Raw genomic sequence first — 8,043 nt, 5'->3', positions numbered from 1 at the left:
AAGAATTAGCTGGTGTGGTGGCCGGCGCCTGTAGTCCCTGCTACTCAGGAGGCTCAGGCAGGAGAATCGCTTTAACCTGGGAGGCAGAGGTTGCAGTGAGCTGAGATCGCGCCACTGCGCTCCAGCTTGAGTGCGATCCAGCCTGAGTGCTCCAGCAAGACTCTGTCTCATAAAAAAAAAAAAAAAAAGTAATTGATAGCTGAGAACAAGCATTTTCAAAGAGAAGAAATTTTCCACCTTGCCCCTTGTGAAACTGAAGCTACTCTTTGCACATGCTGCTGCCCTTCCAGCCTGCGGGCAGAATGCTGTTCTTGGCAAAGCAAGAGTCCCTTATTCCTCACCCCATCACTTTCCAGTGTAACCAGGAAGGTTCAGATGACCATAAGCAAAAAACAACCAGAAAAAGTCAGGAGAATAAAGAGTCTCTCTCATTTTCACTTGGGCAACAGGTGTGAACAAGAAAATTAAGTATTTTTGTTTTATTTTTTAAAATCTTAACTTCTCCTTTTCACCCTTCCTTAGATGTATCTATTTTAACATTTTGCATGTGATGGTGATGTTATCCATGCTGAATAAACTAGAAATGAGAATTGAGTTGTGAGGGAAAAAGAGATTGAAAACATATGCCTTGGATATATGAATTATGTTTGGATACTGAATTGAACCACTGAACTGTAAAAAAATGTTATGAGACAGGGAAACTGAACTGGCTATGTTACAATACTAAGGAATTATAGCTAACATTTAAAAATGTGATATGGTATTGTGGTTATGTTTAGAAATAAAAATAATCCTTATCTATTAGAGATACATACTGAAGTGTTTATGCATGAAATGATATGATGTCTGGGAATTTTTATAAAACAATCCAAGGCAGGAATGAGGAACAGTTTGGGTGGGAGGACCGATGAAATAAGATTGGCCATGTGTAGACACATGGTGCTTTGCTTTACTGCACTTTGCAAATATTGCATATTTTACAAATTGAGGGTTCATGGCAACCCTGCATCCAGCAATGTTGCGGGAAGTCAGTGACTCCGAACGGAGGACTGGCTGAAGCCATGGCAGAACATAAATTGTGAAGATTTCATGGACATTTATTAGTTCCCCAAATTAATACCTTTATAATTTCTTATGTCTGTCTTTACTGCAGTCTCTGAACATAAATTGTGAAGATTTCATGGACATTTATCACTTCCCCAATCAATACTCTTATAATTTCCTATGCCTGTCTTTAATCTCTTAATCCCATCATCTTCGTAAGCTAAGGATGTATGTCGCCTCAGGATCCTGTGATGATTGCATTATCTGCACAAATTGTTTGTAGGGCTTGTGTGTTTGAACAATATGAAATCTGGGCATCCAAAAGGAACAGGATGGCTGCAATTTTCAGGGAACAAGGTAGTTAACCATTGGGCCTGACTGCCTGAGGGGCTGGACAGAGCAGAGTCATATTTCTCTTCTTACAAAAGTGAATAGGAGAAATATTGCTGAATTCTTTTTCTCAGCAAGGAACAGCCCTGAGAAAGAGAATGCATTCCTAGGGGGAGGTTTCTAAAATGGCCGCTCTGGGAATGTCTGTGTTATACGGTTGTAGATAAGAGATGAAATAAGCCCCGGTCTCCTGTAGCACCCCCAGGCCTATTAGGATTAGGAAATTCCTGCCTAGTAAATTTTAATTAGACTGGTTGTCTGCTCTCAAACCCTGTCTCCTGATGTTATCAATGATAATGCATGCCCAGTGGGACATGAAACTTCCTCAGCAATTCTAATTTCGCCCTGGTCCTGTGATCTCACTCTGTCCCCATTTGCCTTGTGATATGTTATTGCCCTTGAAGCATGTGATCTCTGTAACCCACACCCTATTCGTACACCCCTCCCCTTTTGAAATCCATAATAAAAACTTGCTGGTTTTGTGGCTTGGGGTATCACGGAACCTGTCGACATGTGATGTCTCCCCTGGACACCCAGCTTTAAAATTTCTCTCTTTTGTACTCTTTCCCTTTATTTCTCAGACCGGCCGACACTTCGGGAAAATAGAAAAGAATGTACATTGAAATATTGGGGGCTGTTTCCCCCGACAGTCTTTTTTTTTTTTTTTGAGACATGGTTTCATTTTGTCTCCTAAGCTGGAGGGCAGTGGTGCCATCACAGCTCACTGCAGCCTTGACCTCCCACACTGCAGCTTTTTGATTTAAAGTGAGAGACATGCGTCTCTTCCTTTTACTCAAACACTTAGAAGCCATTGTAAGGTAATTAATTGGCCTAATTTCAACATTGTTGTATCTGAAAGAATAGAGAGGCCCAAAGAGAGGGAGGGACATGGGGGAATAGTCAGTGAAGTGAAGCAGTCAGAACACACTCAACACTTACTGACCTCCCAGGTGGAAGCAATCCTCCCACCTCAGCCTCCTAAGTAGCTGGTAGCATTTGCCACCACGCTAATTTTTTTTTTTTTTTTTTTTTAGTAGAGAACAGGGTCTCACTGTGTTGCCCAGGTTTGCATTGAATAATTCTGTTGGCACCATTTTTCCAACAGCATGTGCTCACTTCTTGTCTTGGTGTTACATTTTGGTAATCTTTGTAATATTTCAAAGTTTTTCATTAACATTGTATCTGTTATGGTGATCTGTGATCAGTGATCTTTGATGTTACTACTGTAATTGTTTTGGGATGCTATCAAGCCGACCTGTACAAGATGGTGAACTTAATCGGTAAGTGTTGAGTGCGTTCTGACTGCTCCACCCACTGACTCTTCCCTCATCTCTCTCCCTTCCTTTGGGCCTCTCCATTCTTTCAGATATGACAATATTGATATCAGGCCAGTTAATTACCCTGCAATGGCTTCTAAGTGTTTGAGTAAAGGGAAGAATTGCATGTCTCTCACTTTAAATCAAAAGCTAGAAATGATCGGACCTCTTCAAGAACTACAAACCACTGCTCAATGAAATAAAAGAGGATACAAACAGATGGAAGAACATTCCATGCTCATGGGTAGGAAGAATCAATATCGTGAAAATGGCCATACTGCCCAAGGTAATTTATAGATTCAATGCCATCCCCATCAAGCTACCAATGACTTTCTTCACAGAATTGGAAAAAACTACTTTGAAGTTCATGTGGAACCAAAAAAGAACCCACATTGCCAAGTCAATCCTAAGCCAAAAGAACAAAGCTGGAGGCATCACACTACCTGACTTCAAACTATACTACAATGCTACAGTAACCAAAACACCCTGTAAATCTCTTAACCAAAAAAAAAATACAAAATCCTATTGCAGATTTTTTAAAACATCGATAACGCATGGCCAGGCACAGTGGCTCATGCCTGTAATCCCAGCACTTTGGAAGGCCAAGGCAGGTGGATCACCTGAAGTCAGGAGTTCGAGACCAGCCTGGCCAACATGGTGAAAATCTGTCTCTACCAAAAATACAAAAATTAGCCATGTGTGGTGGCACACACCTGTAATCCCAGCTACTTGGGAGGCTGAGGCACGAGAATTGTTTGAACCTAGGAGACAGAGGTTGCAGTGAGCCGAGATTGTGTCACTGCACTCCACTCTGGGTGAGAGTGAGACTCTGTCTCAAAAATAAAATAAAGTTATATAAATGGAATTGTAAAGATTGGAATTTTGGGGGGTTAACGCAGTATAATTTTCACTGAAATTTTTTCACTCAGTATAATTCCCTGAAGTTTCATCCAAGTTGTTGCATATACCAATAATTTGTTCCTTTTTATTTCTGACTGGTATTCCATGGTATGGATGTGCCACAATTTAATAATTCCCCTGGTGAAAGACATCTGGGTGGATTCCAGTTTTTATCTGTTACAAATAAAACTGCTGTGAACGCACTTGTACAGAGTTTTGTGTGAACATAAATTTTCATTTCTTGCGGATAAATGCCCAGTGTACAATTACTGGGTCATATGGAAATTGCATTTAGTTTTGTAAGAAAGTGGCAAATCATTTTCCACAGTAGCTGTAATCTCTACCATTAAAAAAAAAAAAAAATAGAGGCAGGGTCTCACTATGTTGCCCAGGCTGGTCTGGAACTCCTGGGCTCAAGCAATCCTCCCACCTTGGCCACCCAAAGTGTTGGAATTACAGGTGTGAACCACCACACCCAGCCATCTCTACCTTTTGAACTTATGGAGTGTTAATCCACTCACATCTCATGTAATTACTGATATGGTGAGATTTCTGTTTGCCATTTTCTTTCCTTTTTTTTTTGAGACAGTCTCACTCTGTCGCCCACATGGGAGTGCAGTGGTATGATCAGGTTCACTGAAGCCTCGACCTTGCAGGCTCAAGCAATCCTCCCACCTCAGCCTCCCAAGTAGCTGAGACTACAGGTGCATGCCACCATGCCTGGCTAATTTTTGAATTTTTAATACAGACGGGTTTTGCGTGTTAGCCAGGCTGGTCTCTAACTCTTGACTTCAAGTGATCCACCTACCTCGCCCTCCCAAAGTGCTGAGATTATAGGCATGAGCCACCGCACCCAGCCGTGGTATTTATTTTCTATATGCCTCATGTCTTTTTTTTTTTTGTTCCTCTGTTACTTCTTTACTACCTTTAGAGTGTACCATTTCAATTCTTTTGATTTTTTAAGCCTTTTTTATTTTCTTAGTGACTTTTAACAGTGGATAGATCATCCAAACAGAAAATCAATAACGAAACATCGGACTTGAATTACACTTTAGATTAGATGAACCTACTAGACATATGCTGAACATTATATGCAACAGGAGCAGAATATACATGCTTTTTTTTTTTTTTTTTTTTTTTAATGGAGTTTCGCTCGTTGCCCAGGCTGGAGTGCAATGGTGCAATCTTGACTCACCGGAACCTCCGCCTCTCCAGTTCAAGTGATTCTCCCACCTCAGCCTCCCAAGTAGCCGGGATTACAGGCATGCGCCACCATGCCCGGCTAATTTTGTAATGTATTTTTAGTAGAGACGGGGTTTCACCCTGTTGGTTAGGCTGGTCTTAAACTCCTGACCTCAGGTGATCCACCCACCTCGGCCTCCCAAAGTGCTGGGATTATAGGCGTGAGCCACCATGCCTGGCCAGGATATACATTCTTAAGCACATAAGGAACATTCTCCATGATAGGTCATATATTAAGCCACAAAACAAGCCTTAATAAGATTGAAACCATATCGAGTATCTTTTCTAACTGTGAAACTAGGAATCATAACAGGAGTACAACTGGAAAATTCACAAATACATGGAAATTAACACACTCCTGAATGACCATTGGGCCAACGAGAGAGCGAATGGGAAATTAAAAAAAAAAAAAAAAAAAACTCGAGAAACAAAAATGGAACATATCAAAACCTAAGGGAAGCACAACACAATATATCAAAACTTTAAGGGAGACAGCAGTTCTAAGAGGGAATTTTGTAGTAATAAATGCTTACATTAAGAAAAATCTCAAATGAACAACCTAACATTATGCCTCAAGAAACTAGAAAATGGACAAACTAGGAGATGGTTTTTGTTTTGTTTTGTTTTGTTTTTGAGATGGAGTCTTGCTCTGCCGCCCAGGCTGGAATGCAGTGGCGCGATCTTGGCTCACTGCAAGCTCCACCTCCCAGGTTCATGCCATTCTCCTGCCTCGGCCTCCCGAGTAGCTAGGACTACAGGCTCCTGCCACCACACCCGGCTAATTTTTTTGTATTTTTAGTAGAGACGGGGTTTCACTAAAACCTAGCTAGGATGGTCTCGATCTCATGACCTTGTGATCCGCCCACCTCGGCCTCCCAAAGTGCTGGGATTACAGGCTTGAGCCACCATGCCCGGCCTAGGAGATGGTTTTTTGAAAAGATAACATGAAAAAACTCTTCAGATAGTTAAGGGAAAAAAAAGACTCAAAATCAGAAATGAAAGAGGAAACATTACAACTGATAATACAAAAATTCAAAGAATCAGCCAGGCGCAGTGGCTCATGCCTGTAATCCCAGCACTTTGGGAGGCTGAGGCAAGCCGATAATTTGAGGTCAGGAGTTCGAGACCAGCCTGGCCACATGGTGAAACCCCTGTCTACTAAAAATACAAAAATTAGCTGGGTGTGGTGGCGGGCGCCTGTAATCCCAACTACTCAGGAATCTGAGGCAAGAGAATTGCTTGAACCCAGGAGGCAGAGGTTGCAGTTAGCCAAGATCGTGCCACTGCACTCCAGCCTGGGTGGCAGAGTGAGACTCCATCTCAAAAAAAAAAAAAAAAAATCAAATGATCATAAGAGACACACTTAAATTGGATAAGCTAGAAAAATGACTAATTTCAAGAAACATACAATCTTACCAAGACTGAATCATGAAGAAATAGGCATTCTGAACAGATGAATAATAAGCAAGGAAATTGGATCAATAGTCAAAATCTCCCAACAAACAAAAGCCTAGGACCAGATGGTTTCACTGGTCAATTTTACCAAACATTTAAAGAATCAATACCAGTCTTTTTCAAATCTCCCAAAAATTTAAGAGGAGGGAACAATTTCAAACTTATTTTATGAGGCCAGCATTACCCTGATACAAAGCCAGAAAAGGACACTATAAGAAAAGACAATTACAGACCAATATTCTTGATGAGCATAGATGCAAAAATTCCTTGATAAAATACTAACTTGCAAACTAAATTCAATAGCATGTAAAAAGAATCATCCCCCATGATTAAGTGGGATTTAACTGTAGGATGCAAGGGTGGTTAAACATATGCAAATCAATAAATGTGATACACCACATTAACAGAATGAAGTTTAAAAAAATCACATCATCTCAATAGATGCAGAAAGAGCATTTGACAAAATCAACATCAATTTCATGTTAAAAACTTTCAACAAATTAGGTAGAGAAGGAATGCAATAAATATAATAAACATTATCAACATAATAAAGGCCATACATGCCAAGCCTACAGCAAACATCATATTAATGGTGAAAAGCTTAAATATTTTCCTTTAAGATCACAAGGAAGACAAGAATGCCCACTCTTAACTCTTCTATTCAACTTAGTACTAGAATCTGAAATAGAGCAATTAGAAAATAAGTCACTCAAATTGGAAAGGAAGAAATTTAAAAATGTTTCTGTTTGCAGATGATCTTATATGTAGTAAACCCTAAAGATGCCACCAAAAAAAAATTAGACTTTTTTTGAGTAAAGTTGCAAATTTTTTTTTTTTTTTTTGAGACAGAGTCTTGCTGTGTTGCCCAGGCTGGAGTGCAGTGGCACAATCTTGGCTCACTGCAAGCTCCACCTCCCAGGTTCATGCCATTCTCCTGCCTCAGCCTCCCAAGTGGCTGGGACTACAGGCGCCCGCCACCATGCCTGGCTAATTTTTGTATTTTTAAAAATTGGTAAAGTTGCAGAATATAAACCCAACATACAAAAATCAGTTGTGTTTCTATACACTAATAACGAATTATCTGAAAAAGAATTTAAGGGGAAAATATCCCATTTGAAACAGCATCAAAAAGAATAAAATACTTAGGAATAAATTTAACCAAGGAAGTGAAAGATCGGTAATCTGGCAACTATAAAACACTGATAAAAATAAATTGAAAAAGATACAAGAAACAGATACCCCATGTCTGGATTGGAAGGATTATCATGGTTAATATGTCCATATTACCAAAAGTAACCGACAGATACAATGCAATCCCTATAAAAACTTGAATTTCCACTTGCAAAGAGAATGAAAAGGGACCCTTACCTTACACAATAAACAGAAATCTATTCAAAATGGATTAAAGACTTAAATGTAAGATACGAAACCATAAAAATTGTAAAAGAAAACAGAAAGGGCTTTGGAGCCAAGATGGCCGAATAGGAACAGCTCTGGTCTACAGCTCCCAGCGTGAGCGACGCAGAAGACAGGTGATTTCTGCATTTCCATCTGAGGTACCGTGTTCATCTCACTAGGGAGTGCCAGACAGTGGGCGCAGGTCAGTGGGTGAGCGCACTGTGCGCGAGCGGAAGCAGGGGCGAGGCATTGCCTCACTCGGGGAAGTGCAAGGGGTCAGGGAGTTCCCTTTCCAGGG

This window comes from Pongo pygmaeus, chromosome 13, assembly GCF_028885625.2.
Source record: "Pongo pygmaeus isolate AG05252 chromosome 13, NHGRI_mPonPyg2-v2.0_pri, whole genome shotgun sequence".
NCBI lineage: Eukaryota > Metazoa > Chordata > Mammalia > Primates > Hominidae > Pongo > Pongo pygmaeus.
Note: the sequence above shows the minus strand (reverse complement) of the source record.